Source organism: Alligator sinensis, unplaced genomic scaffold (assembly GCF_000455745.1).
Source record: "Alligator sinensis unplaced genomic scaffold, ASM45574v1 scaffold406_1, whole genome shotgun sequence".
NCBI lineage: Eukaryota > Metazoa > Chordata > Crocodylia > Alligatoridae > Alligator > Alligator sinensis.
The window spans coordinates 665,177-692,077 of NW_005842181.1; the positions used below are offsets into that span (position 1 = coordinate 665,177).

A 26,901-nucleotide genomic window follows, 5' to 3' on the forward strand; every position below is an offset into this window, starting at 1 on the left:
CACTCTGACACTTGAAGCATAAAGACTTGAAAGGAACGAGAAGTTGAAAATTGTGTAGGTGAGAAGGTGCATGCCTTGCTTAAACTCTTTCTTTCTTTGTCTTTGCCTAGGTCTAACCACTGACTTTATTGAAAAAAAATCTTTCCCTCTTTCATTTTTTTTTTTAAATCCCCCTCTACATATTTCAAAAACATTTCAGAGAAAAAAACAGAAAAGTAACAGAAATGAAGGGGTGGGAGGGACTGACTAATGAGGAACTAAATATGCAGAGCATCGCTAAGCAATGGCTAACAGGAGATGTGATAAGTCCACAAATATTTGCAGGCTGTAAACACCAAGGAGAGAGAGGAATTTTGCATGACACATTCAGGCATAACTAGGGTGAATGAGAGAGGGAAAATATGCTGCAGTAGAATAACAGCCTGACAATTAACTGTTTTTTAGACAGAGAAATAACGAGTGGAACAAATCTCCTTCAGTGAACCACCCAACACTGGCAGGTTAGAGGGGCTAGTTAATCTGACGGGTCTGTTTCATCTTTAGTTGCTTCGATTGTCAGATGATTTTTAAGATAGCTCCTTACTATAGGCATGGCTAGTTTTAAGTTAGCTAGCTTGGGTTTTGATAGCAGTGTAGTTTAACAAAATCGAAATCAGTCCAGGTTAGCTGTCATACTGGGTCCCAGGCTGGTTCAGCAACATATCCTGAACACTGTGCCATAGGCTATATATTTGAGTTAACTAGTTTGAAATGAGTTTAGATATGTCTACATGAGATGAAAACACACATTTAGATTGCAGTGGGACCATAGGTGGGAAACGATTTTCCTTTTCTGAGATTTCAGAAGTTTTTTCCATTCTGCATTGGAATGAAAACAAGAACTTTCAGCGATATTTGTTTGATTGTTTCTTTGGGTTTTGTTTTTGTTTGTTTCTCTTTTTGTGAAAAGAGTGGGGAGTGAGCCCCTTCTCCCCTCCGCATAGCCTGATTTGATCAGGATACTCGCTTAAAATATGGAAAACCTAAACTCAAGTTTATGTTCTGCTTGATTCAGATCAGGTTATGTGCTGTTCCAGGCTGTCTGGTTGTGTGTGTGTGTGCATGTGCGTGTGTGTGTGAGTGACCAGAAATTCCATCCTGAGCCTGAACAACATTTCCCGTCAAAAGTTTTAATTAAAACTGGGCAGGCAAGGTTCTTTGGGTAAACAATAACTTTAAATTTAATTAAAATTTAAAAATTCAAATGCTAAAATTTAGAATTAAATTTAAAGTTTTGATTTAAAATAAAATTGTAATTAATTTTTTTATTTTAATTTATGTTTAATTAAAACTGGGAGCATCTATACATGCATTAATGTGCCATTGCTACTGAGCATTGTTTAGCAACTCTAATATGCCGCCTACTGCACAGTAGCACAGGTACACGGTCTTTCGTGATGCTTAATGCGCACTAGACTTGTTCTATTATACATTAGCTCATTAGTGTGGCTATTGTTGTGACATACAAAAAACTAGAACTCTTGGTTCCAAAATGATACCTTTTATTAGAACAACTGGAAAATGGCAAGAAAATTGTCCTTTTCTGCAAGCTTTTTGGATCAAAGTCCCTTTGTCAGGCTCTGGGAAAAGTGTAGATGGTACAAGTCCCCATAGGTAGGAAATAAACTTCATTTTTGCGCAGAGGGAGCTGAAGATGGAAGTCTGACCCTCTGGGTCCATGAGAATGTCTTTATGAGCTATGTTGAGTAGCTCTTTGATGTGTAGATCAGGTAGAATTCCTTCCCTGGAGGTGTCAGATGGCAGGCAGGGAGGCAAAAAAACTTCCTTGTTGTTCTGCAATGAAGTTTAAAATCCAAAATCGGCTGAAATTCGGCATCTTCCATGTTTCAGGGGTGTACTTGGTAGCCGTGTTGGTATGAGACAAAAAGACATACAAAAAACTAGAACTCTTGGTTCCAAAATGATACCTTTATTAGACCAACTGGAAAATGGCAAGAAAATTGTCCTTTTCTGCAAGCTTTCGGGATCAAAGTCCCCTCGTCAGGCTCTGGGAAAAGCTGTTGTTGTGATGCACAAATGCGTAGTAGAATTAGTCTACTGTGCATTAAGCATCTTGTGTAGAGGCTCCCACTGATACATTTCCTAGAAAAGTTTTAGTTTTGCCAAATCAACATTATCTGTTGGGGAGTAGGGAAATATTTTCTTGAAAAATCCCTAGTCAGCCTAGCAATAAGTAGTTTGGGAAAGGCATTTTAGAATAACTCAGTAATAAATCACTACACTGTATTGATGAAATTTAGAATTACTGTCAGTGTAGGTAAAAGGATAGCTATATATTGGATATCTTTTAAAGACAGGAGTTAAGATAGTATTTTCTGCAAGACTTGACCTTGACCTGCAACTGGTAAGCTTTATCAGAGCCAGTTCACTGAATGAGCTAGTTTGTGCAAACAGCAATATCTGACCAAACAGTATTGGCAATAAGTAAAGGTTACACTGAAGCTAATGTAAGAATAAGGAGATGCTAAGACCTCTAAATGTTATTTTTCTCCTTGGAAAGGAATGACTTTAACATTGCGATGCATTCTGTGTCTTCCCCTCTCAGCATGTTGTAATTTGTAAATGCATTTACAAATGTGTAGATATTTGTTCATCATAAAAATAGCTTTATAGTCAATTTTATATGACTAATTAGTTATACAGTATCATTACTACACTTCAAATCTGAATAAATGTGTACACATCTTTCCACCCTATAGGTATAGCTTAGGGAAGGTTTAGTAAGCAGATAAGTCTGAAGCCTGTAATTATATGCCACTAAATATATATTTTAGAATTGAGAAACAATTGAACAAAATGTTACCAGGTTAAACTGACGTGGAAACAAATATTAAACATTAGTAACAAACATACAGTAAAGCTTGATGAAAACATGGCCAGGGAAGGGAGGAATTTAGCCTATGCTGTGGTGAGTGAAAAGAAACGTGAGAATAGGGTGACTGTGGTGTTGAAGGACCTGCAAGGGACAAAAAACCTGGAGGAGAGTGGTTGGGGAAGAAGGAGGAGAGACTGCAGGGGGGGGAAGAGAAGAAAAAAAAAAAAGACCAAATTTCCTAGTCCAGACACATAACCAGATGCCCATTTACTTCAGCAGGGCTCCATGCAGCAGAAGTTCTCCCCATAAACCTGATCATGTGCGATTGGGGCCTAAAGTTAAGTTTCGAAAATATAACTGGGTAAGAACTCAGATTGATAAAGTTAAAGGAGAATAGTGGTGGCGAACAGAAAACCATATTTAAAAATTTATAAAAGTATTAGATAACAAAAGAGAAAGAAAGCAAACAAAACCCGAAAAGTTCTGGCATAACTTCAGAAGAAATTAACTGAAGAATATTACTGAAATCAATTAATTGGTTTTGTTCACGAAAGACTATGCCTTTCTGTGTGCATTGTAAAGATGGCTGTGTACTTCATCTTCTCATCCCCTCCATTTTTATTACCTATTACCATTGTATGGCTTGGATGTTGAGCTGTACTATATGGCTGATTGGGACATCCACAGAGAAAGGCTTTGTTATACTAACACCAAGGTTAATTTGGCACCTCAGTCACAAAGAGCATATGCTGATTGTGACAGGCTCTCAGGGAAGCAGCTTCCCACATGCTCCCCTGGTCTTCCCATTGGTGTGTTCAGGAACAAGGGGCTGGTCCTTGCAAGTCAGCCTGTGTGCCTATGACAGATTATATTTTTATGCAAGAAAACAAAACCAGGTTATCTGATGGACTGCTTTATCTTTAAGGACAGCCTGGAGCCACAGCTGCCAAGTAAGAAGTTTTATGCTTGGGCTTTGAACTGTGGGTGTAATATGAATGCTAATCTCTAAATTCTTTGTTAATGTGCAACTTTTACATGAAGTATATGTTGTAGAGTATCTGTTTAATAACATTTTGCTATCAAACTACTGCAAATTCTTATCAGATAAAACAATTATTGCTTTGAAAAACTTTGCAAAGTGTTAGCTGTGTTTGCTATTGTCACCATAAATGCATACTGGAAAGAAGGGTGTGTTTTTTAGCGAATGTAATCAGTCTGGATGGAAATGGCTCCAAATTATCTATGCCATTTGAAAATGTGCTTTATGTGCAGGACCAGTCCTGCTGAGGGAGAATCCCCTGAGAGCTGTAGGCAAATGTCAGGCTGCTCCGTGTGTCTTTGTCATGAGCGTCATTTGGTGCTTGCTTGTGTATGAACAGGGATTAGTTTAAACCCTGCTGTTACAATTGTATGGCACTGCACTCACTTAGGTGAAATATCTGTTGGTATCAGGTGTTGGCAAGCTGGTCGATTAATGATGATTGTGGCAAATTGGTTTGAAAGATTATAACTCATTATGATGCAGATTTATAGAAATATTTTTGTAACAAAATGATATAGTATGTTTGCCAGTGCATGAGAAAATTATTCAGTGTAGTTAGAAACAAATTCATACTCAGTCTAAACCTTTCTATGCATGTTTTTTAAATAAATGAGAATTATTAAATGCTTTTCCCTTTGGCTTAGGATATCTTTAGGAATTGAACACCAGCTCAACTGGATCCAGTTTTGCAGATTCAAGAAAAAAGTCTGGGAATCCAAACTTGTAGAGTTTTCAGTTTCCTACTCAGCAGTAAGCTGGGCAGGAAGCAATTTGATTTTAAAATGTTCCTTTATACATTATCTTGCATGGGAAATGCTATTGTGCTCGAACTTTTCTTAGTTTACTAGTTCCTTGATAAAAGCTAAATTTTAAGCTATTAAAAAGGTTTGTTTTTCAATCTTTCCTCAGGGAAGCTTTCTATGTTAGACTACTCCAAATGGGTCCTAACACCAGCCCAATTAATTTAAAATCGTTTACAGTAAAAGATGTTTCTGATGTCCCCATTCCCTCATTCCTCTTGGAGTATAATGCACCTACTTAGACTCTTGTTTCCAGAATATTCTTCAGAGGCTAATTCAGAGGTGGCATATGAAGGAGACTGAAGTGACATAATATTGATAAGTGAGTGCAAGTCTAAGTGAATCTGAATCTAAATTAGTGTCACTTCCATGCTGAGGTGTCTGGAAGAAGGCATTATTCACTGCTTACTCTTTACTTCATCTAATCTTTGACTTTGACCCACAGCATTTATTAGTGATGATCATGACTCCCCTCCTGTTCATCTCTACCTCTTGATGGTCACTGAAGCATAAACAGTGTTATCTATTTATATAAAAGAGAAATATAAGTGGGCTGTTTTGGGTTTTTTTTCCACGAGGCTGAAGATGGTGCTTACATGCAAACAATCTTGCAAGGGGTCCTGAAGAATGAAAGAGCAGCACATTTGTTGCAGGCAGACGATTGCTTCACCACTGCTCTAAAATAAAGAGTCACTTTCAATTGGAAGGAGTCTCTTAATCTAAAATCCCCAAATATTATATTTTATAAACAGATAGGTATTTATAATTAACACATCACAATACATTTGTTTTAATACAGTTAAAAATCAAGTAAGATTTAATCAATTTCTCTGCCTTCTATAGTAATAAACTAAGGTAAACAAACACCTAAATAATCATATGTTGACATACTTTCACGTGCATGTCTTTTAAACATCAATAGTCATCAAGTCCATACATTCAATGGTTTCTATAATTTGTATGTTGTAGAATGTTTCCTGTTTGCAAGACTATTCAGTCTAGTTCTTGTGATCACTGAAATTGACAGCATTTGTTTCCTCTTCATATTTACAGTGGGTCAGATTCTTGCTTGCATAACTCAAAATAAAAGATAACTCTTTTGAAGCCAATGGAATTACTCTAGATTTGAGCCCTTGTAACTCGGAAAGGAATTTGAGAAATATTTTCAGGTGGCGTGTGCGCCAAGATAGACTATTTGAAGAGGTGAACAAAGCAGAACTACAACTATAAACATTACAAGGAAGACTGCCTGTTAACTACAGGTCTGATGTTTGATTTTCTAGTTAGAACATCTTTCAAAGGAAAAGATTATATTAAAAAGCACAGTCAACATTTTCTAAGGAAAATTCTATTTCTGATTTTTCTTCCACTCCAAATTTTATGTATGACTCTGCAAACCAACGTTAGCAACAGTGTCTGTTTAGGTATTCATGGATTTGTCTAGGTGTTCATTAATGCGCTGTAATTACAGTGCATCTAATTTAGTACCTGTAATTACAGATACTAACTTAATGCACCATAATAGATGCTACTGTGCATTAGTGCAGATAAACAGTTTTTATGTGACATTAATGCACAGTAGATTAATTTTACTGCGCATTAGTGCATTTGCAGTTTTTCCAGACATGTTAATGTGCAGTAGAATTAGTCTACTGCAACATTAGCATCTCATGTAGACGTGCCCCTTACCTCACAAATTATAAAGCATATACCTAGCTATATTTCTCTCTGTCTTCCTGTTTGCCAGGACTGACTTTAAAGGATTTTGTTTTGGTTTTTTATGTGGGTGAGAAAGTAAGTCTAATGTTTTACTCTGTAAACATGGGGGTTCATGATTTTCTAATCCAGTCTGGGAGTGATTTCCAGATTCATGGGCCAATTAAAATGAAACTGCTGTTTCCTACACACAGGGTGTGTCTACATGTTCATTAATGTGCAGTAGTTAATTCACATTTAATTTAGTACGTGCTTAACAAAGTACTAACTAAATGCACAGTAACTCATGCTACTGCGCAGTAGTGCCAGCGCATGCTTTTTTTGTCATGCTTACTGAGTAGTAGCGTAATAGCACTGGATGATAGCATATTAACATGGTTTTTGACCAGCATGCTACTGCACAGTGTTTTTAGACTACTGTACAGTAAGTGTGTAAATGTACTCACAGTCTCCCTCTTCACAGACAGAGGGCATCTATCTTATAAAATAATCATATTAGATCATTGTGCTGGAAGGATTTAACATAATTATTTTGCAGCATGGTTGGGATTTTGATTTCCCAGCTCCTGCATATTATAACAGTTATGCACTGGTCTACAGATTACAGGGACTCTCAATGCACATGTCTGGGAACTCTGTCCTTCCCTGTGTTGCTTGCTGCAGAAAATACCCCAGCACCTTCTTAGCTGAAGAGGTTAATTCTGCAATCATGTCCACCAACTATACTCCATGTCCACTAATCCAAAAAGGCAAAGCTGCAAAATAAGTGCCCAGTCCTATAGATTTCATAGACATTTGGGCTGGAAGGGACCTTGGAAGATCATTGAGTCCAGCCCCCTACCCCAGGAGCAGGAAGTCAGCTGGGGTCATAGGATCCCAGCAAGATAAACATCCAAATTTCTCTTGAAGGCATTCAAAGTGGGTGCTTGAACCACCTCTGATGGCAGGCTATTCCAGGCCTTGGGGGCTCAGACAGTAAAGAAGTTCTTCCTTATGTCCAGCCTGAAACTGTCTTGCAGTAGTTTTTAACCATTCAACCTTGACATCCCTTGGGGTGCTCTGTTGAACAAATGTTCCCCCAGATCCTGGTGAACCCCCCTTATAAACTTATAGGTAGCCATAAAATCGCCCCTGAGCCTGCGCTTTTCCAGGCTGAAGATTCCCATAGCTCTCAGCCTCTCATCGTAAGGTCGGTTTTCCTGACCTCTGATCATGCATGTGACTCTCCTCTGGACTCTCCAGATTCTCCACATCCTTTTTGAATTGTGGAGCCCCAAACCTGGATGCCGTTGCATCCAGCTGCATCCTCACCAAGGCCAAATACAATGGGAGAATGATGTCCTGGGATTTGCTTGAGAAGCATCTATGGATGCAAGCCAGCACTTTGCTTGCTTTATTAGCAGCAGCATCACATTGAAGGCTCATGTTCATCTTGTGGTCAATCATGACCCCTAAGTCCCTTTTGTCCATAGTGCTAGCCAGTATAGCACTGCCGAGCCTATAAGCATGCTGCAGGTTTTTCCTCCCAAGGTGGAGAACCTTGCATTTTTCGGTGTTAAATACCATCAGGTTCTCATCCACCCATTTCCTGAGCCTGTCAAGGTCAGCCTGGATCACCCTCCTGTCCTTAGGTGTGGATGCTTTACCCCAAAGTTTGGTACCATCGGCAAACATGGCCACTCCACTTCTGACTCCAATGTACACATCATTAATGAAGATGTTGAACAATATAGGTCCAAGGACAGAGCCTTGAGGGACCCCACTGGTCACAGGGCACCACGACAATTGACTTCCATCAATTACTACCCTCTGGGTCCTACCACGGAGACAATTCCCCAGCCAGCGGATCATGGTGGACCCGAGGCTGCAGTTGGCCAGTTTTACCAAGAGGTGATCATGGGATACCAGATCGAATGCTTTTTTAAAGTCAAGATGTACGACATCAATCTCATCTCCCTTGTCCCAGTGATAGGTCACCTGGTTGTAAAGGGAAATAAGATTGGTCAAGCACGACCTACCCCAGGCTGATGGGTCTGTAGTGTGCTGGATCCACTTTCCTCCCCTTCTTGAAGATAAGCACCACATTGGCCTTCTTCCAATCCTCAGGCACTTCATCAGAGCACCAGGAGTTCTCAAAGATCCATGCCAGGGGCTGAGCTATGATGCTGGCCAGCTCCTTGAGTATTCTGGGGTGTATATTGTCAGGGCCGGCTGACTTGAAAGTGTCCAGCCTTTCAAGTTGTTCCTTCACAAGGTCAGCATTGATGGAGGGCTAGAAATCACCCTCACCCAGGCGTCCCTGTCCCGTGATGGGCAGCGGCATCCCATAGGACTTGTGAAACATCGACACAAAGTACCCATTTAGTAAGTTGGCTTTTTCCTGGGCGTTGGTTGTCAATTGTCCCTTCTGGTTTAGCAGGGGTCCAGTGTTGCCCTTGCTTTTCCTCTGGCTCCCCACATATCGCCCCCGCCCAAACTGAGCTACAGCTTCTTTCCTAAAACTAGCAGGCATGAGGTTTCTGGTTCTACTGGCAGCAAGGAGAGGGGAGCAGTGCTACTTCCTGAGTCTGCATTCCCTCTAGTAGCACCCACCATAACCCTCACCACCACCATGACAACAAGCAACACCAGTATGACAGTCTCCTCCACCCCCATTTCACTTCTCATCCTGAGCCTTCTAGTGCTAGAGGAAGAACTGGATCTGGATCTGCATCTGAGTGCCATAGCAAGGGAAATTCTTGGGAAGAATGGTGAATCATCTGAATTTGTGCCCCACACCTCTCAAGTTTCCCCTAGAGCCAGGTCTCCTTCCCCAGAAGGCACTTCAGAGGAAGTTGAGGTAGAGGTTGTGGAGGCAAGCGGCTCAGCTGAGTCCGCTCCTCCTGTTGCTGTGCCTCTGCCTGCTGAGGAGGGAGAAAAGGCAGCATCTGCACATGCACCCTCACCCCAGAAGCAAGGGGGTAGTATGGTCTGGGATAACTTTGAGCTGGCAGATGATCCCACATATGCTATCTGCCTGCACTGCTGAGCCAAAACCAGCTGGGGCAAAGGAACAAAACACATGAGCACCATGGGGATGCTGATGCATCTCTGCAGGCACCACTCCCTTGCCCTTGCTTCTTCTCAGCCTAGCACCAATGGGAATGTGCCCCAAAAGAAGTCCCACTCTCACTCCAAAGTCCCTGTCCCCACAAAGCAGAGGCAGGCCACCCTGGAACAGTGGGGGAAAAGGTGGGCACACAGGGGGGTGCGTTCCCAAGGCGAGTGAGGTCACCCAGAGCATTGGGGAGATGCTTGCTGTGGATGGCCAGCCCTTCTCCTTAGTTGAGTGGCCAGGGTTCAGGCAGCTCATGGTGCTCGTGGCCCCATCATACCAAGTGTCTGCATGCACCACCTTCAGCAGGAGGGAGTACTTGAGGGAGGAGCTGTGCAAGGCAGGTCCACAGATGCCCTTACACTTCACCTCGGACATCTGGAGCAGCCGCAGTGGAGATCACGCCTACCTCTCCCTCACAGGGCACCGGTGTGCCCAGTCAGGCTCTCAGTGAGCTCTTCTTCAAGCTGAGGTGATGGATGAGTCCCACACGGCATCCGCAATCATGGGGACCATGAACTGCTTGGTGCAGGGGTGGCTCGTTGGGCAGGGCAAGCTCACCTGCGGGGTCATGGTCACTGACAATGGGGCCAATATGGTCATGGTGGCACACAAGTTGCACCTTGTTGTCAGGGACATCTTGTAGGGGGACAGGGCTGCCAGTGATGGTGGCAGCACCACCAGCAAGCTCATTTCCAAATGCAGGAAGGTAGCAGGCTACTTCCACCAGAGCATCAAGTGGGGCAAGATGCTGCAGGACAAACAAGGAAAACTGAACATCCCGCAGCACAAAATCGTGCAGGATGTAGAGACTCAGTGGAACTCCACATACCTGATGCTCAAGAGGCTGGTGGAGCAACAGAAGGCCATCCATGAAATGGCCTTGCTCGCAAAATCAACTTTTCACCGACAAGCCTGTGAACTGCACTTCATCAACCTCCTAGGTACAGAAACTCATGGACTCGATATAGACATTGGAATTCTGATACACTACAACCTGCTGGAAATCTGGCTTCCCGGGTACCTCTCCGCTTTTACCTGCTACATCCCCCTTATCCCCTACCCCAACCCGTCTCTCAACCCCTGACACCTCCATTTCCATTTTCACTGACTGGCTGTTTTGCCTGCATTGCATGCTAGCCTCTGGCTTCTTTACTATTCCTTCCATCCTGGAACAGCGCGCACACCCCCCCACCCCAACTGCAGGTTTTTCCTCAGCCAGAGGAAGGGCTTTTAAACCTGAAAGCTTGCAAAGAAGAATTTCTCCAACTATTCAGTTGGTCTACTAAAAGATATCAGATTGACCCAAATAACCTTGTCTGCCATGTCCTTAGACCAACATGGCTACAACCTACACCCCTAGCACCCATCCCCGGTCAGCTGACCACAGAGACGCAGGGCCCTGGGAACATCTAAGCCCCAGGGCTGGGGCTGGCAGGAAGAGTTCTCTGGCAGCTGCTGGAGAAGAAGCTCCTGCAGGAAAGGAAATAATGGCTCTGTGATAGTTTGGCTGCCTGCGATGCTAGTGCTACTGTGCTGCTTACTTACCTATTGTTATTTAAAAGTGGTGGACCAAGATAAGACTGTAGGGGAGGAGGAGACCTCACTACTGTGTCATGTAAAGGCCCCAGCACCAGTAAGGGTGCACCTTAACACACACACACACACACACACACACACACACACACACACACAAATTCACATGTCAAGAGTTTTACTTGTCAGCAGCTTGAGGTGCAGTTTCCCAACCTATTGTTATTTAAAAGTGGTGGACCAAGATAAGACTGTAGGGGAGGAGGAGACCTCACTACTGTGTCATGTAAAGGCCCCAGCACCAGTAAGGGTGCACCTTAACACACACACACACACACACACACACACACACACACACACACAAATTCACATGTCAAGAGTTTTACTTGTCAGCAGCTTGAGGTGCAGTTTCCCAACCTATTGTTATTTAAAAGTGGTGGACCAAGATAAGACTGTAGGGGAGGAGGAGACCTCACTACTGTGTCATGTAAAGGCCCCAGCACCAGTAAGGGTGCACCTTAACACACACACACACACACACACACACACACACACACAAATTCACATGTCAAGAGTTTTACTTGTCAGCAGCTTGAGGTGCAGTTTCCCAGAAATGCCTGCACCTATCTCCTTGAAACTTGGCAAGCTTTGTGGCTGCAGCAGGGCCTACCACCCTGCTGTTTTCATTTGAATCAGGAAAGAAATGACAAAGTTATAGGCATTTTCATGATTCCCCATTATAGCCTATGGGTAAAACATCGAAACAGCGTGAAACAGTTTTGACAAAATGAAATAGAACAGCGTTTTGAAACAGCAAAATGAAACACTGTCTCTTTGAAACAGCGAAATGGAAGTCAAAATGGAACAGTGCTGTTTTGCATAGCCCTAGTCCCCATACCCTAAATGTATACTGAAGCTTTCCTTGCACTCAGTTGGCTTCTGTTCCCTGAACTGGTTATATGTTTTTATATTAGATATTGGATAGAAAGAGAAATAACCCTGGCATGTACAGACATGATTTTTCCTGGACAGCAAGTACAATGGAAATGGAACAAGAATAACATTGACATCTTGTGTGTCTCTGTTGTTTTTACAAAGGCATTTGACACCATCTGCAGAGAAGGCATATGGATAGGGACCTACCGAAATTGGGGCAGCTGCCTGCTAATTTTGCATGCAGAATGTGCAGCCCCGCGGCCATTTCATAGGCAGAGTATAGTGGCCCTCCATGCCTCTGATTGGCTGAGGGGCCCCAGTGGCACTGGCCTTAGTGCTGATTGGATGCGATGGCTGCCTATCATAGCTCCCCCCTCCCATTGCTGATTGGCTGTGAGAGCTGCCTATCATGTAGCCTGATTAGTGGAGATGGACAGGTCTACATGATTGGCTGTGAAGACTGCCTGTCAGCAGTGAGAGGTGGGGGCAGCAGCTGTCTTGCTGACAGCCCTTTGAGCAGGCAGATGCACCTCCTCCCACCCTGAACCCTGTCCTGAGGACTGCTGGCTCCCCCTGGGGAGCCAGCATTTTATTTTCAGTAAGTTGGGTTTTTTTCCCTCCCTGCTGATTTCACAGATTTTGCAGGCATTTCCCACTTTGGCAGGCAATGCCAGATTTTGCAAAATCTGTGAAATCGTGATTTCAGTAGGTCCCTACTTAGGGAAGCTTTTATCTAAGATTGGCTCCCCGATACCATTTCATAATGAGGTATGGTAGTAATGATGGAAGCTAGGAATAGCCTCAATCTATTTCCCATGATAAACAGTGTAAAACAAAACTCTGTCCTTGCACCTACACTGTTTTTACTGTCCTGATACTAGCTGATTTCCATGATCTTGATATAGGTGTTTGTATTAGATTCAGGACTAACAGCAAGCTATTTAGTAGCAGTGAACAAGAACAACTTGTCCACAAACTTCTCTTACCTGATGATGTGCTTTGATTGCTCATTCTCAGGAAGATAGGCCAGTCATCTTGGATTTTCACCTTATAAACAGAGATGTTATATACTGCCTTGCTCTTGGTATGCTTTACATTCCACCACAGCTGGAGGGCATGTGCTTGAAGCTGTAGATGAACCTAGCTATCTGGATACCAGATTCTCACCTAAAATTCTCATCAATGACAAAAGTCTCCAAAAGGTTTACTAATACTTGTGTGGTCTTTGGAATGTATTTGGGATAGGAAAGTCATCAGCTGCAAGCAAAAATTGAGAGTATGCAAAGCTGTAGTCCTGACTATTTTACTTAACTCTGAGATGCTGTTCCATATTCCCAACAAATGTAAATTAGCCAATCTTGCAAGAGTAATTGACAGAAAAGTAATTTCCCTTTATCATAGCAAACAGTATTGTAGCATAAGAGTAATGAGTTCAATTTAGGAAGCTATAAATTGTGGATTAGGGAGCTCCAGGCCTGAACATCATTCACAATGAAATTTAAATTGCACTTTTCTGCATCTCACTTTATAAATAACACTGCAGTTACAACCACAATATTCATTTTTGTCATCAGTTTGTTATTGTAATTGACAATACAAACAAGAGCCCTTGTTTTGGGGGGGTTTATGAGCAGACTGCTGCTTAGGGCAGTAAATAAAAGTCAAACTATGCTTACACTCAAACATCATTAGAGATGAACACAAGTGAGAAAACAGATCCAGACCCTTCAGATGTGAATTATGGTTTGAAATCCTAATCAGGATTTATCAACTGAAACCTTTTTCTATAAAAGACTAAAACAAAAAGTTGGATCCAATCATCCTTGAACTCTGGTGTACTCACATTCCAGATCTTGATTGAATTTTCTGGCTTGGCCCCATGTCTAAACTGAATGCTGATATCCTGCTTAGGAGATGAGGTAAAATAAGTTTATAATATATATTATACAGGCAGTTCTCAGACTTAGGACACAATTGGTTCCTGAAAAACGTGTCTTAAGTTGAAACATTGCAACTCGGAACCAATTTTCTCATAAGAAACAATGTTATAAATGGGGGATTGGTTCCTGAACCAAGGCCTGATACCCTGTTTTCAACAAAAATACCCCAGAATTTTGTATTTGATCAATTGTAGATGAGTAATATAAATACATTAATGTAGCTATATTGTAAATAGCAATCATATTGATTTGGAAGGACTTCTTTGAGGTGACTTTGCTGGACTTTTTGAAGGGCTCTTGGTTGGACTTTTTGAAGAGTACTTGGCTGGAGTCTTGGCTGCAGGTTTTTTTCCTGGAGTCTTGTCTGCTTTCTTAAAGGAAGTGTCCAAGGAAGTTAGTACAGATGTTCTCCAGGGAGATGAGCGATGCAGTGAACTTGTTCACTGGCATGGTGTCGCATCGGATCAAGCGTTGTAAGTCGAAACTGACATCATAAAGTTGAAACAGGGTGTCAATTTATAAACATTATAAGTACGAAATGTTGCAACTCGAAACATTGTAAGTCAAGAACTGCCTGTATTGGAACACAAGGTTCTGTATATGCGCGCACGTACAAATTCCTAAATCCTTTTCTTTACTAAAACATCTGAGTAACACTAATACTGCTTTTTGGCAGCTATGGGTAGGAACAGACCCTGGACAAGTTGTGCCTGTGTTTTCCCTGAACAGAAATATCCAGGGATTGGCATGTAAACATGTCACCCTTATAATCAGGGGTTTACTGAGCAGCTGAATGTGCTGCTGTTTTTCTACCACTGATTCAATGATGCAATTCCAGAATAAACATTCAGGCATGCTTTGTGATGTCCTGGGATAGACTGGTAGTACTTCTTATTCCACAATCTTTTTAGGACTTATCCCAGGACAATGGCCATGGATGTCTAAATGATTGCACTTTGTCCTGGGATAAAATGGTTTATCCTGGGACAAATGCAGCATCTCTTAGTAGCCTCAGTCACTAAATATAATCCTATTCCATCTTGTGCAGCAGCCACACAACTACTAATATGTCTAGATTCCTTACATGCCTCTATTTTGGCCTGGAAAAATCCCTAAACAACTAGACATGGGCTACTCTGCATGCTCAGAAGTGATCTAGAATGGCCCCTGGGCTGTCTACCTCTTCCTAAGTTCTATTGTGAACTAATTCTGGCTGGGAAGTTCATTAACTCTACATTACTATCCAATTCCTTAGACAAAAGAACCACTCTGACCAACTGTTTTGACACAGATCATAAATGCAGCTTGGAGGAGCTTCAGCATACTTTGTCAAGAAAAAGCCCTGAGTGCTAGGTTGCTACTCACCTAGAGAATGTTCAAAACCATTGTCTCCTCCCCCGCATTTCACTTTCCACTGCAGTCAATACTTCCGTTTTCTAGAACCTGTGGTTCAGGTAGACATTTTCCCTTCAAGTGGGCTGGATTGCAGATGTATGGAAACACATAAGGCTGCCCCTAACTCTCATCAGTGAGAGGATGGGGAAGCTATGAATCTCAGGAGGGTTGCACTGGTTTGGTCTCTGAAGATGCATAAGGCTGCCCATTAAGACTAATGAAACTGTGCATTTTTTTGGGTGGAATAGGATTGCCCTCCTATTTTAGATGCATACTTTTTAGGCATGTGGTGGCAAAACTTTAGATATTTTGGAAGTGGAACAGGATTTGGGCCATTGGCCTTCCTTTGAAACAGTAAGAGAATAATCCAATCAACATATACACATACATTTCATATCATCTAGCTATTTTATTAACTTCTTATAGGTGTTGCAATAGGATTAGGTTGGGAGGAAGAAACTTAAAAAGAGAAGAGCAGGAAAGTAATTGTACTTTAAGTAGGTAGGGAGAAAGGTAGGTACTAGGAAACAGTGCAGAGGAGTTATGGACAATGTAATACAATATTTGTGGATATACTGTAAACATGAGCAAGTATGGCACCTTTTTAACAGTAAAAATAATCCTTGGTAGAGGCATGTAACAGGGGGCCTGCTCGGGGCTGACTTCCCAGTGGCCCACCCACCTGTTCCTGGGCTAACTGCCCACCTTCTCACCCACCACGCCTTGCTGTTAATTAGATGTTAATAAGCAGGAGGCTGCCCATTTTTTACCTTGATGCCAGGGGGCGCTATCTGCAGTTCCATTCCTCCCTTACACCACAGTCCAAGCCTCACAGATGGCATCTATGTTCTCATAATCAGCAGCCCCTCACTCTGGGCCCCAGAATCCTACTTTTGAACCACACCTGAATTCCTCCCTTCAGGCATACTCTTCTGCTGTCATACCAGGCAACATAGCTCCCTGAATTGATCCCCCCACCAGGACCTTCAGCTCTCTAGCCCTGGTCCACCTCCAAGCCAGTTGGAGCCCCAGGCCCTCAGCTCTCAGTTGTTCCTCATGGTGGGCCCCCCAGCCCTTCAACCCTTCCGCTCCTGGCCCCAGCATGGGCTAGTCAGGGGAAATTCAGACAGGCCTGAGTCCATGGCCCTTATTCTTTCCCTCCAAGGGTTCACCCTCCAAACAAGGGGTAACCCACCCAGTTGTGGGGGCTAAGAGTTAAGGCACCCCAACCCACCTTTCACCAGGGTGATAACTGGCCTGACATTTCCTGGGGGCTCCTGCACCACTGAGAGCCCCACCAGGCCACCCACTCCCCTGCAGAGTGCTGTTTTAGATCATACCCAGGACCAGGAGCTTCCTGACCATCCCCTACAGATCCTCCCTTACCTCCAAATAACACCCACAGCTCTGTAGCTAGACAGTGCTGTTGCCTGGTCTCCAGCAGCAGAACTGCCCTGTTTATATGGGCAGCCCCAGATCCAAAATGGCTGCCCTCATCAGGCACCTGCCGGCTGCTGCCTTCTGGCCCTTAAAGTGGCAGGCACCAACAGTGCAATCAGGGAGCAGGGACTGGGACATCCTGATCTTCCAGCCCTAGAGAGGACAGCTGGGAGACCTTATCTCCCAGTGCCAGCTCTGTGACAGCAGAGCTGAGTGGGGAATGAGCTCCCCAGCCTGTTCCCCACCCAGCTCTACGATCCTAGAGCTGAGCGGGGAACAAGCTCCCCAGCTTGTTCCCCACCTAACCTGGATCATTTTTTCAGGGCTTTGAAGCCTGTAGCTCTCCCCACCACAGCCATCTGCTGCTGCATCCCACTGCCTGCCTGTAGCACTGTTAGGTCCTGAATAGGCAGCAAATAGTCCTTCTTTAGGGGTCTGTGCTGGGACAGGGCGTGCGGCTAGGAGTGGTAAGTCTGGAGAATGGACTAGGGGGCAGCATGGTTTAGGGTGAGGTTGGGGGTATTAAGGCATGGGAGTGGGTAAGGAATCCTTGGGGTGGGGGCAGCCTGATGTAAAACATTGCTACAATCAATCAGAGTTGCCAACTCAAAGACATTTTTTTTAATGATAATATGCAAACTTTTTACTAACAATCAAACTTTGTAACAATGGTTGTCCAGGACCTGGCAGAAGGGTTAGCTTTACATTATGTAAAACATAGGTCACTAAAAGAGTTTGAACCTCAGTAAAAAGTTTGCAGATTTTCATTAAAAATTGTCTTGTGCTGGCAACCCTGCCAACATGGGCTACACCAAGGGGGGCCGCATGCCCATGGACGACACTAGTGCAAACCAAACCAAGGGCACCCCACGCAACAGTCCTCCCCACCACTACTTCAGCACACATGTGAGAAGCCCCCTCACTGTACAACACATGTGGATAGTCCCCTTACCCACTCCACTATGCACATAGACAAGCAGTTAAACGGGTGACCCACCACTCCACTCCATGCACAGGCAGCCACTCCACCCCTCAGGCTTGCAGGCTGTCCCCACCCCCTTCTAGCTGTCTGGCACAGGCTCCCCTAGTGTACTGTGCAACGGCTTTCATACTGCACAGTCCCCTGGGGCAGACATAGGAAGTGGAAGCCAGAGGGAAAGCCTAGAGGCCCTGACAGATGCTGCAACCAGAGTAATACAGGGAGTGATGGCCAGGTGGAAGCCTAAGGGCTACAACTTAATCCTTTGTGGGCTGCAGGTGGGCTGCAGAGCACCAGTTGAACCTCCTGGTCTACACCTAACCTCACCATTTTATTGGGACTTATTTCTGGCTAGGCTTACCACTTCCTCAGCTGGCTTTTAGTTACTGCAGAAGGAAGAGTTAAGAGGGTAGCATTCTTATTTCTTCTTTTCTAAGTATTATTATACTTGATAATATGATTAGGACCTTTATGAGTATATAGAAGTTCTCAGAGTTTGACTTGAAGGTTACAGCACCAAGCATGTATGCCTGGACTGCTCCATGATGACACCAAGCAATGTTATCCTGAGACACACTATATTGGCTCTTTGCATGCTTCCTCCTGAACTAAAAGTAGTGTAGTTACCTTAATGGAGCACAATATGCAAGCTAGTAGGCTCTGCCTCTAAGCAGAACTTATTGGCATGTGTGCAGTGCTGCACTTAGATACACTACTTCCATTGTGGGAGGTAGGACCTGCCAACCAAGCACAGTGCGTCTCAATATGGCACTCCCTGGTATCATAATGGAGTGTTATAAACATACCCAGTGTGTAACAAACTGGTCATCCATTTCAAAATATTCTGGACTAACTTTTCAGGAGTACAAAACTACAGGTGCTCAAAGAAGAGAAAATGGCAGTACCTAGGATGCCCCTAGGTTTTCAGAGAGAAAAATGATCAGACAGCAATTAGGAAAATACTCTGTGGTGCCCTTGAGAAATATGGGTATATGCACAGAGCTCTACTACATTGTGCTGCCACTTCTGCCTGGGACTGGTAATAAAAGGCACCAATAGCATCAAAAAATGTGCAGGCACTAAAGGAGTATAATCGCACAAAATCAGGAGTCCTGACATATGTCACTGATGCCAGATCACAGGAGGTTTACTAATGGTCAAGAACAGCTTTCAAACGTGACATCTTGCACAAGGAAGAGAATAAAGCGAAAAGCAACAAGGAAACATTGGAAGCTTGTGTGACATATAAAACTCTTTTATAAATTTGTGATAGGGCAGTCCGCTATATTGTAAGTTACTACGATGATTAATCACCAGACAGTGACAACCTAACATTTGTATCTGCTGATGGGGGTAGAAAATTGGCTTGTAATGTTTATGCTGCATCTCCTTCCTACAGAATAATTTATGTCACACCTGTGCTGTTGTGTCACTATTGTGGTCACTACAAACTATTAAGAATATGGAAAAGCAACACTGGTACAGCTAGTTTCCAAATAACTGTGTGTATCAACTTTGTATTATGGTAGTGTTAGAATGATGTTTTGTTGGATCAGCTGTATAGTGGGGATAGAGTTAGACATGCTTTAGAAGGCAAGACCTGATAAAGACTGTCTTGCATTCAAAACCTTATCTAACTCTATCTCAATTATGCAGTTTGCCCAGTAAAAGAGATGACGCTAAGAAATCTTTGCTTCTCAGATATTAACTCTGTATACATACACAAGACCTAGCTACCTATATACTCTACTGCTCTGGATGGATTCTTAATGCCTTAAACCAGAGATCAGCAACCTACACCCCGTGAGTGAAATCTGTCCCGTACAGCCATTTGATTCAACCTGCTGACATGAGGCTTCATCAGCTTTCAGCAGTGTCAGGGGCTTCATCAGCAGTCACTTTCCCTTGCCACCATAGGAAGAAGTGGTGGCTGTAGACACTTCCTCTGGGCTACTGCCAGGAAAAGTAGCAGTGGCGGGTGCTTTCTTTGTGCAACTCCTGGGAAAAGTGGTGGCAGCGATTGGGTCCTAGTGCCACCAGTCTCCCTGCCCCAGACCCAAACTAGGTTGATCCACCCAACAGCCTTAAAAGGTTGCCAACCACTGGCTTAAGCAATGTGTAATAAGAAGGTCCTATAGAGAGCCACTGCACCTTCCTTCCCCTTTGCCATGTCATTTTTAAACTGCCATTATACACACCAGGGTACAAATTAAGCCTGAGAGTTGTTTTGCAGTATTTTCCGGAGTAAGATCTCATAGATATTGCAATAGAAATGAACCAATGCCTGCACTTTCTGGTGTATCTCATACATCTTCCTTCTCTGTAGCATTAGAATCACTTGTAGTGGAACCTGGGATGTCAGCCTCCTTTGTGCTATCACAAATTACTGCCTTAATCTGTATTGTAAGTTCAGAGACTATCCTCCTGAATTTGAGCTCAAAGGAGGTTTTATGAGTATTATTCATGGCATGTCCAGTTCTGCCCCATAAGAGAAAAGAGCCATCTGTGACACAGTCACTCCAGGTGTTCATGTATTAATGTGAAAACTGTATTTGCATGTGACTATTAGTGGTCATTTAATCACACTGTTTCTTGTGAATGTACCTGTGATTGAGGCCTTCACAAGTCCAGGCAAGATCTGAAATGACATCTTGTAAACAACATTGCCAGGACAGGATTTGTAGAATATACTAGATTCCTATAAGCCAACCAAATATTTGCTGCCTTACATGGCAAGCTCCCTTTATCTGGGATTGTAACATGAATGGCTTCTGTGAAAGTCTGAATAAATCTTTCCATTAATTTATTTGTGGCAGCATGATGAGGAGATGATGTGATGTTTAATACAATTTCTTTTAACAAAGTGGAATTCTTTGGATATGAATAGAGTTTTATTGTCATTCAAGAACTCCTGTCCTTGAAAACAAGTCTTAACACTTATACCAAATGAACCAAATTTATACAGAATACTAGGCTACTCAGAATAAACATCTATTCAAAATGAAACTGTCCATAAGTGGTCCAAATAATTTCTGTGGATTCACTGTCATAGGGCACTCCCAAGGATGCACCAGACTACCATGTTTGGGCTATGGTAATAGCTGATTGTTCAGAAAAGGAGCATAGCTGCAATACATTTTTAGTTGGAGTTGTCACAACCCAAAGTTGTGGTTTTTCTTGTTTGTGTGTGCTTCGGCATCGCTAAATCATGTTCCCGCCAAATTGCAGCTCTTTTGCACGGTGGAGTGTTCTGTTGCAATTAAGAACCCACGTGCAGGAGTTTTTCCCGCCAGTTCTGTAGCTTTCTTTGCATAGTGCATTCCTTTTGCATTATAGTGATGCACGATGCAAAGGAGTTCCTGCCATTTGTATTTAGATTCGTGCCACATTATTGGCCGGTTCTAAATGTAGGCATACGTGGAGGCTAGCTATTGGCTTGCTAGCCGTACAAAAGGCTTGGGTAGTTTCCGCCCAAGTCGGAGAGAGAGAAAGCACGTGGAGTTCGGGAAAGGAGCGTGAGGATTTCTAAGCGCTGCTGATCCCTGCAAACCCAGCTTTTTCCTTAAGAGGGCAACAGAGGTTTAATTTGTCGAACCCACGGTGCTTCAACAACTCCGGGGGACCTATTTACCGAACCCTCGGAGCCTTAACAACTCCGAGGCACATAACCTCTAGCCTCTCCCCGTCGCCGATCGCAGTCCAGACGTATCCCTATCCTAAGGACCCAATTGTCGAACCCACGGAGTCTTAACAGCTCCGGGGGACCTGGGAACTGAGTAACCCACGGAGATACAGCTGCTCCGTGAGAACGAATTATTGAACCTGCGGAGCCTAAACCACTCCGGGGTCAAGGAACCGAGTCTATTAGAGTCCTCCACCGAGAACTCAAGCGGAGCTGTGCCTGGAAAGCTGACCAGCCTACACTGCAACCACCTTGGGTGTAAGTAAATAATCTTTTCAATCAACCATTACGCCTCCGTGACTGATTCTAGCTCGAGCGTACCATACCGCGCCGCGGTTTTCTCCAACCCCGCGTGCCCGGGCTGCTGGCTACAGCCTGTGTGCACAAAGACGGGCCCAGCTCGCCCCCGGCTCGCACATGGCAACCCAGATGGGATCAGGAGAGAACTCGCACATGGCGACCCAGGCGGGATCGGGAGAGGGCCCGCACAGGAGTGTCATAAGGGTTGCTTCAGTCCCTTCTAGAAGTGGATATATGCTCCAAGGATAGCTGCAACTCTTTTTTTTAGCTCTGAACAGTATTTGTTAATGGTGTGGTCGCTATGAACTATGTAACTGAATCTCTGAAAAATTGCTCTTTTTCTGCTATCAGCCTAGGCTATCCTGAGAGTGGTCATTTGCCTGTCCAGAAATTCAATCAATTGTTATTTTGACTGGAGTTCATAATTTTTGTTGAAGTTCCACTCTTTCAGCACATGTGGCCTGATCCTCAAATAAGCAATCAAACAAGGCCATTTTCCCCAAACAGCCAGACATTTTTAATCCTTTTGTTGTCTGTGGGCATATCTACACAAGACATTTACTGCACAATTGACTAATGAGCTGCACAGTAAACACCTTGGTATCTACGCATGCACTCCTATTAAGCCAGAGTAAACTAATTGACTTCACAACAGGATAGTACTTGTAAATACAAGTGCCTGATGTGGAGTAAAAAGTTCCACAGCACAGCACATGTAGACACTGTCGTGGCTGACTGGGGCATGAGGGTGCTAGCCCCATGCTAAAGCACTCTCGTGCCCTAGCCAACTTTTAAGCAGCACATTGGGCAGGGTCAGAGCAGCCCTGGGCCAGCAGGCTGGTCCCCCGGCTCCCCTAACAGCTGAGGCTGCTCTGACCTGGCTCAGTGTGCTGTGCATGAATAAATTCCAGAGCTTATTGTTCCGGAGTTTATTGCTCCCAGGCACACATTCAAATGGAGTTTACTCATGCGCAATAATTGCATGTGTAGATGCACCCTGTATGAGGAAGTTATTCATCATACCAGTGATTCAAGCGTTTCTAAGATCTCTGCAATCACAAAGTGTCAATGACTGCTGTTTCTTTGCCTTCTTCACATTAAGATCTAGGGAAAACACACTGGTGCAGCTTGATTCCAAATAACAAAGTTTATTAACTATGTACAGATATATACAGCCACGCTACCTATGCAGAATGCTGCTCTGACAGCGTTCTGAAAGGTGTCTATGAGAGAAGACAAGGAGGGTCACTAAAAGGCTTCATATTATTCAGAGATATTACCCAGCTTCTCTCTGAGTCTTTAGGGGCATTTGTAGATGACACGGGGGTTTAATTCTCCCTAAACTGAAGCGATGGTTTTTAAAAAACACCACTTCAGTTTAGGGCAAAGTAAACCCCCATGTCATGTATACCCATGTCAAAGCCTGATCCTTACCTGCCTCTCCAGTGGCGGAATGGGGAGAGCAAGCTGCTGGCAGGCAGAGCAGTCCCTGAGCTGTGAGGAGGGGCTGGTGCTTCCCTCCACAGCAGTGGCGGCCCCCCCACCAGGCAGCCCCCATCTGCAGGCACCCGGCTCAGGCAGCCCCGGGGGCCACTGGAGCCATGGAGGGAAGCACCAGGCCCCCGCGCAGCTCAGGAAGGCTCTGGGACGCAGATCAAGTTCGCTGCTTTTTTTTTTCCCCCCCTTCTGTGGAGCTTGCCTTTCCGGGCTGCTGCTGGGCTGCCTGCACGGTTTGCCCACACAGCCCCTGAGCCACACAGAGCCTGGTGCTTCCCTCTGTGGCTGTAGGGTAGGAAACTAAAACTCCTTGGAGGTGTTTTACTTTGCAGTGCCCCAAAGTAATTTGCTGCGTCCCAAAGTCATTTAAGGTGGACTATGCTGCCAAATGTGCTACAGCAGCTAGAATTAACACGCAATATGCTGTTGAATGTGCAAACAGCAATGCCATTAAAGTGGTGCAAAAGGCACTTAACCCGCTTTAAACCTGCTAAAAGTGACACTTCCATCAGGCAGATAGAGGACTCAGATTCAGGTATAGATCATATTGTAAAGATATGGATGAGCTTTGCCTTCTCCTACATTTCCAGCCACCAGTTTAGCCATAGTATGATGCTGGAGTCTATCCTGCAACAATTGTGAAGCTACAACATAGTTGCTCCACAGTTGCACATTCCTTTGAAAATACAAAGCAGATACAGCTTTAAGAGGAACAGCTAGAGGTTTGCAGTCAAAATCAGGCTTTTTTTACTTCTGTGGAAACACCCTAATTTATACTAAGATTCAGAGCTGGCCTTAGGGGTGGGCAGCATGGGTGACCACGCAGGATGCTGTGGTCAGGGGGGTGCCATATACACACACGCTCACACCCTGCCCTGCTCTGCCCTGCTGCTCATGCTAGATGGGAGCCATCTCAGGACTTCGCTTGCAATTAATCCTGGGGGCAGTGCAGTGTTGCCCACTCCCCCCTCAGCCATGCCCAGAGCTAAGCTAGCTGTCCAGGGCAGTGGGATAAAAATCCCCCAGGTGGCAGTGGCAGTGGTGGCAGGTGCTGCCAGGCAGCATGATAAGCCAGGAGGAAGGTGCTAAGGGTCAAGCCAAGGGCAAGGTGGCAGTGCCCATCTGGCAAGCAGCATGGCTAAGCAGCCCCAAGGCACCATTTTCCCTAAAGTCAGGTCTGCTAGTCACTGATGTGACTTACACAGGTAATTAAAAATGTTTAAAAGCCTTCAGATACAACTTAACAAAGCTTTTGCAACTCTGACTCAAAACATCTTGCAGTTAACTTTAGTGGCACTAGTTAACTAAACTAGTTAACTAGTTTAGTTAACTAGTTAACTAAACTAGCTAACTAGTTAACTAATGATTATCATTAATTATGATTAATTAATTAATCATAATTAAAGATTACACACATGAATAAGAAATGGATTAGGCCTTGCTGATAATAGCATGCTTAAGTTCGCAGACTGACAAATTCTGTGCAATTTGCATTACTGTTAAATGGCAAGATTACAGTTATGACAATATGGAAATTTAAATGTAATTGTGTATAAAATTGCACAATAATTAAATTGTCTATAAATTTGGAGCCCTCAAATTAAGCATAACCAAATATTTTCTGACACCTAAAGTATTAGCTTAATATTGGTGCCATATGGCTTGCATTTTCTGTTTCTCATAACTGACATTCTTCATCCTTGTCAGCTGCTCATACAGACTTGCCAGATAATATTTGCACCATGGCCAAAAATATCTAACAGCTGGTGTGGTAGAAGTTAAAATACTCTATAACACTTCAAAGTTTAATGCACCCATCTACATGCTAGAAAACTGGTTCTTGGAGCAGATGTTTAGCTTCTGTTTTTTAAATTAACGCCTGTACTCTTTTCTTGTCAATTGCCTGTTTTAATGATCCATTGGGCTGTTGCATTATAAAAGATGAATGAGCTCATCAGAATCTTGACTCTGAGATTCTTAAAGACAGCTGACTATCAGTATAAATATTTTGTAAGCAGTAGTTTAAAACAAAGAGTAAGTTCCCCAAAAAAGCACTTGAGCAGTGTGCAATTTAGATGGAGTTTAGGCACTTTAAATCCAAGTGAGCAATCCACAAAACCCTTCTTATCTGCCTAGAGACACTTTGGCTCCTTAAGTTTTGCTAATGCACTTGCCCAGAACTGCTGCCATATTCTATTGGGGGGCCTGATTCTGCAGGTATATTCTAACCACACTTAATAAATCCTGACAATGTGAAGGTCAACACAAAGCACAATATTCATAGCCTCTTTCATTAAAAATGAAGGAGCATATCATATAAGCATGTAATAAGTGTAGTAGACCAAGCACTTGCTCAAAAATTGGGAGCTTGAGATTTTAATCAGTCCTCAGCTTGATAAGATTCAAAAACTGCCTCCTCTGTCACCTCACCAGAAGGTGCTGGAACCCAAGGATATAGGTTAAGCTAGGGTGGGGATGCCCTTTAACCTTCCTGTTGAAACTACAGCTCAGAATGAGAGAGGGAGGGAGAGAGAGAGAGAGAGAGACGTTTTAAACTTATATCATAAAAATATTTTAAAAAAATAAATGGTGAAAGTTCAAAGGTATGTGCAGGGACTAAGCATGAAACACTTGTTAGTGACAAAGAACACCATGCCACCTGAGACAAACCCCCTTCCCCCATGCCCTCATGGGTTACACATGTAGGACCAGTTGTCGATCTTCCACCTTGCAGACCGCTCCCTCAGTGGTGTAGCACAACACAAACTGTTCCACATTTTGTTGCAAGGTGAAGTGTCCAGTTTTAAATGTGACACGTGCCAGGACCAAGAAGTGGAAGAGTTTCAGAGTAGTGTCACAGCCAGCCCTTGCAAACCAGTTTTTGCAGCTTTTCAGAGTCGCTGTCTTGGCCTGGCCCAGCAGGAAATAGGCCAGGCAGATCATGCTCCCCTTGACCACTCACTACAGGATAGAAAAAATGTGCACGGTCTCAGAAAAGTCAAAGTCCAGTGCACCAAAGAAGATGCAAAGGGCCCTAAAGAGCAGCTGCAGCTGGGGGCAGTCCAGGAAGGCATGGAAAAGGGTCTCCTTCTCTTCATCCTCGCAGAAAGGACAGGCTGCCAGCACTGCCAGGTCTGAGACAGAGTGAGGGCATGACTGTAAATCACTATGAATGAGAGTAGAGCTCTGGATTCTGGTCATACTTTCCAATGGTGTTTATGCATTTTATCCAATAATTTTAAAGGCATGTTCACACTATGGAGCTGGGTGCAGAGCACCGTACTATCCCCTCCCAGGGTAGTGCCTGCAAAACTGGGCTAAACAATCATGCTTCCTCTGGTTTACTTGTACTCTAATCTGATGAGTCTTGTGTCAGCTACACAGTGGCAGTTTCAACAGGGAGAATGAAAAGTGTCCCCATCCCCACTTAGCTTACAGACCAGTGTTTAGGGGACTCTTCTGGGAGACTAGTGATTAAGAGGACCCAGAACCCCCATCTCCAACTTTTGCTATAGCTATTAAAATAACAGAGGAAAGATGGTTGCCTCCTGTTTTAAATGCAAGTGTCTCTTGGTGGTGTGCTTTGCGCTGATCCCAGTTTTGGGGAGTGTTAGATCTTCTCAGAGCATGAGTACCAAGTCAGGCCTCTCAGGCAACTTAGGTGCAGGAATG

General features: G+C 43.7%; 1 protein-coding gene across 3 annotated transcripts in view; it reads left to right on the forward strand.

Annotated features, from left to right (window-relative positions):
• Positions 1-3,735: 3,735 nt before the first annotated feature.
• STARD13 (StAR related lipid transfer domain containing 13) overlaps positions 3,736-26,901 on the forward strand; it is a 499,481-nt gene continuing 476,315 nt past the window's right edge. For 2 of the 3 annotated variants that reach the window (XR_003094657.1, XM_025207089.1), the window contains exon 1: positions 3,736-3,825. The gene's annotated coding sequence lies outside the window, so the exon portion shown is untranslated. The remainder of the gene's footprint in view (positions 3,826-26,901) is intronic. The other variant, XM_025207090.1, reaches the window with a different exon arrangement.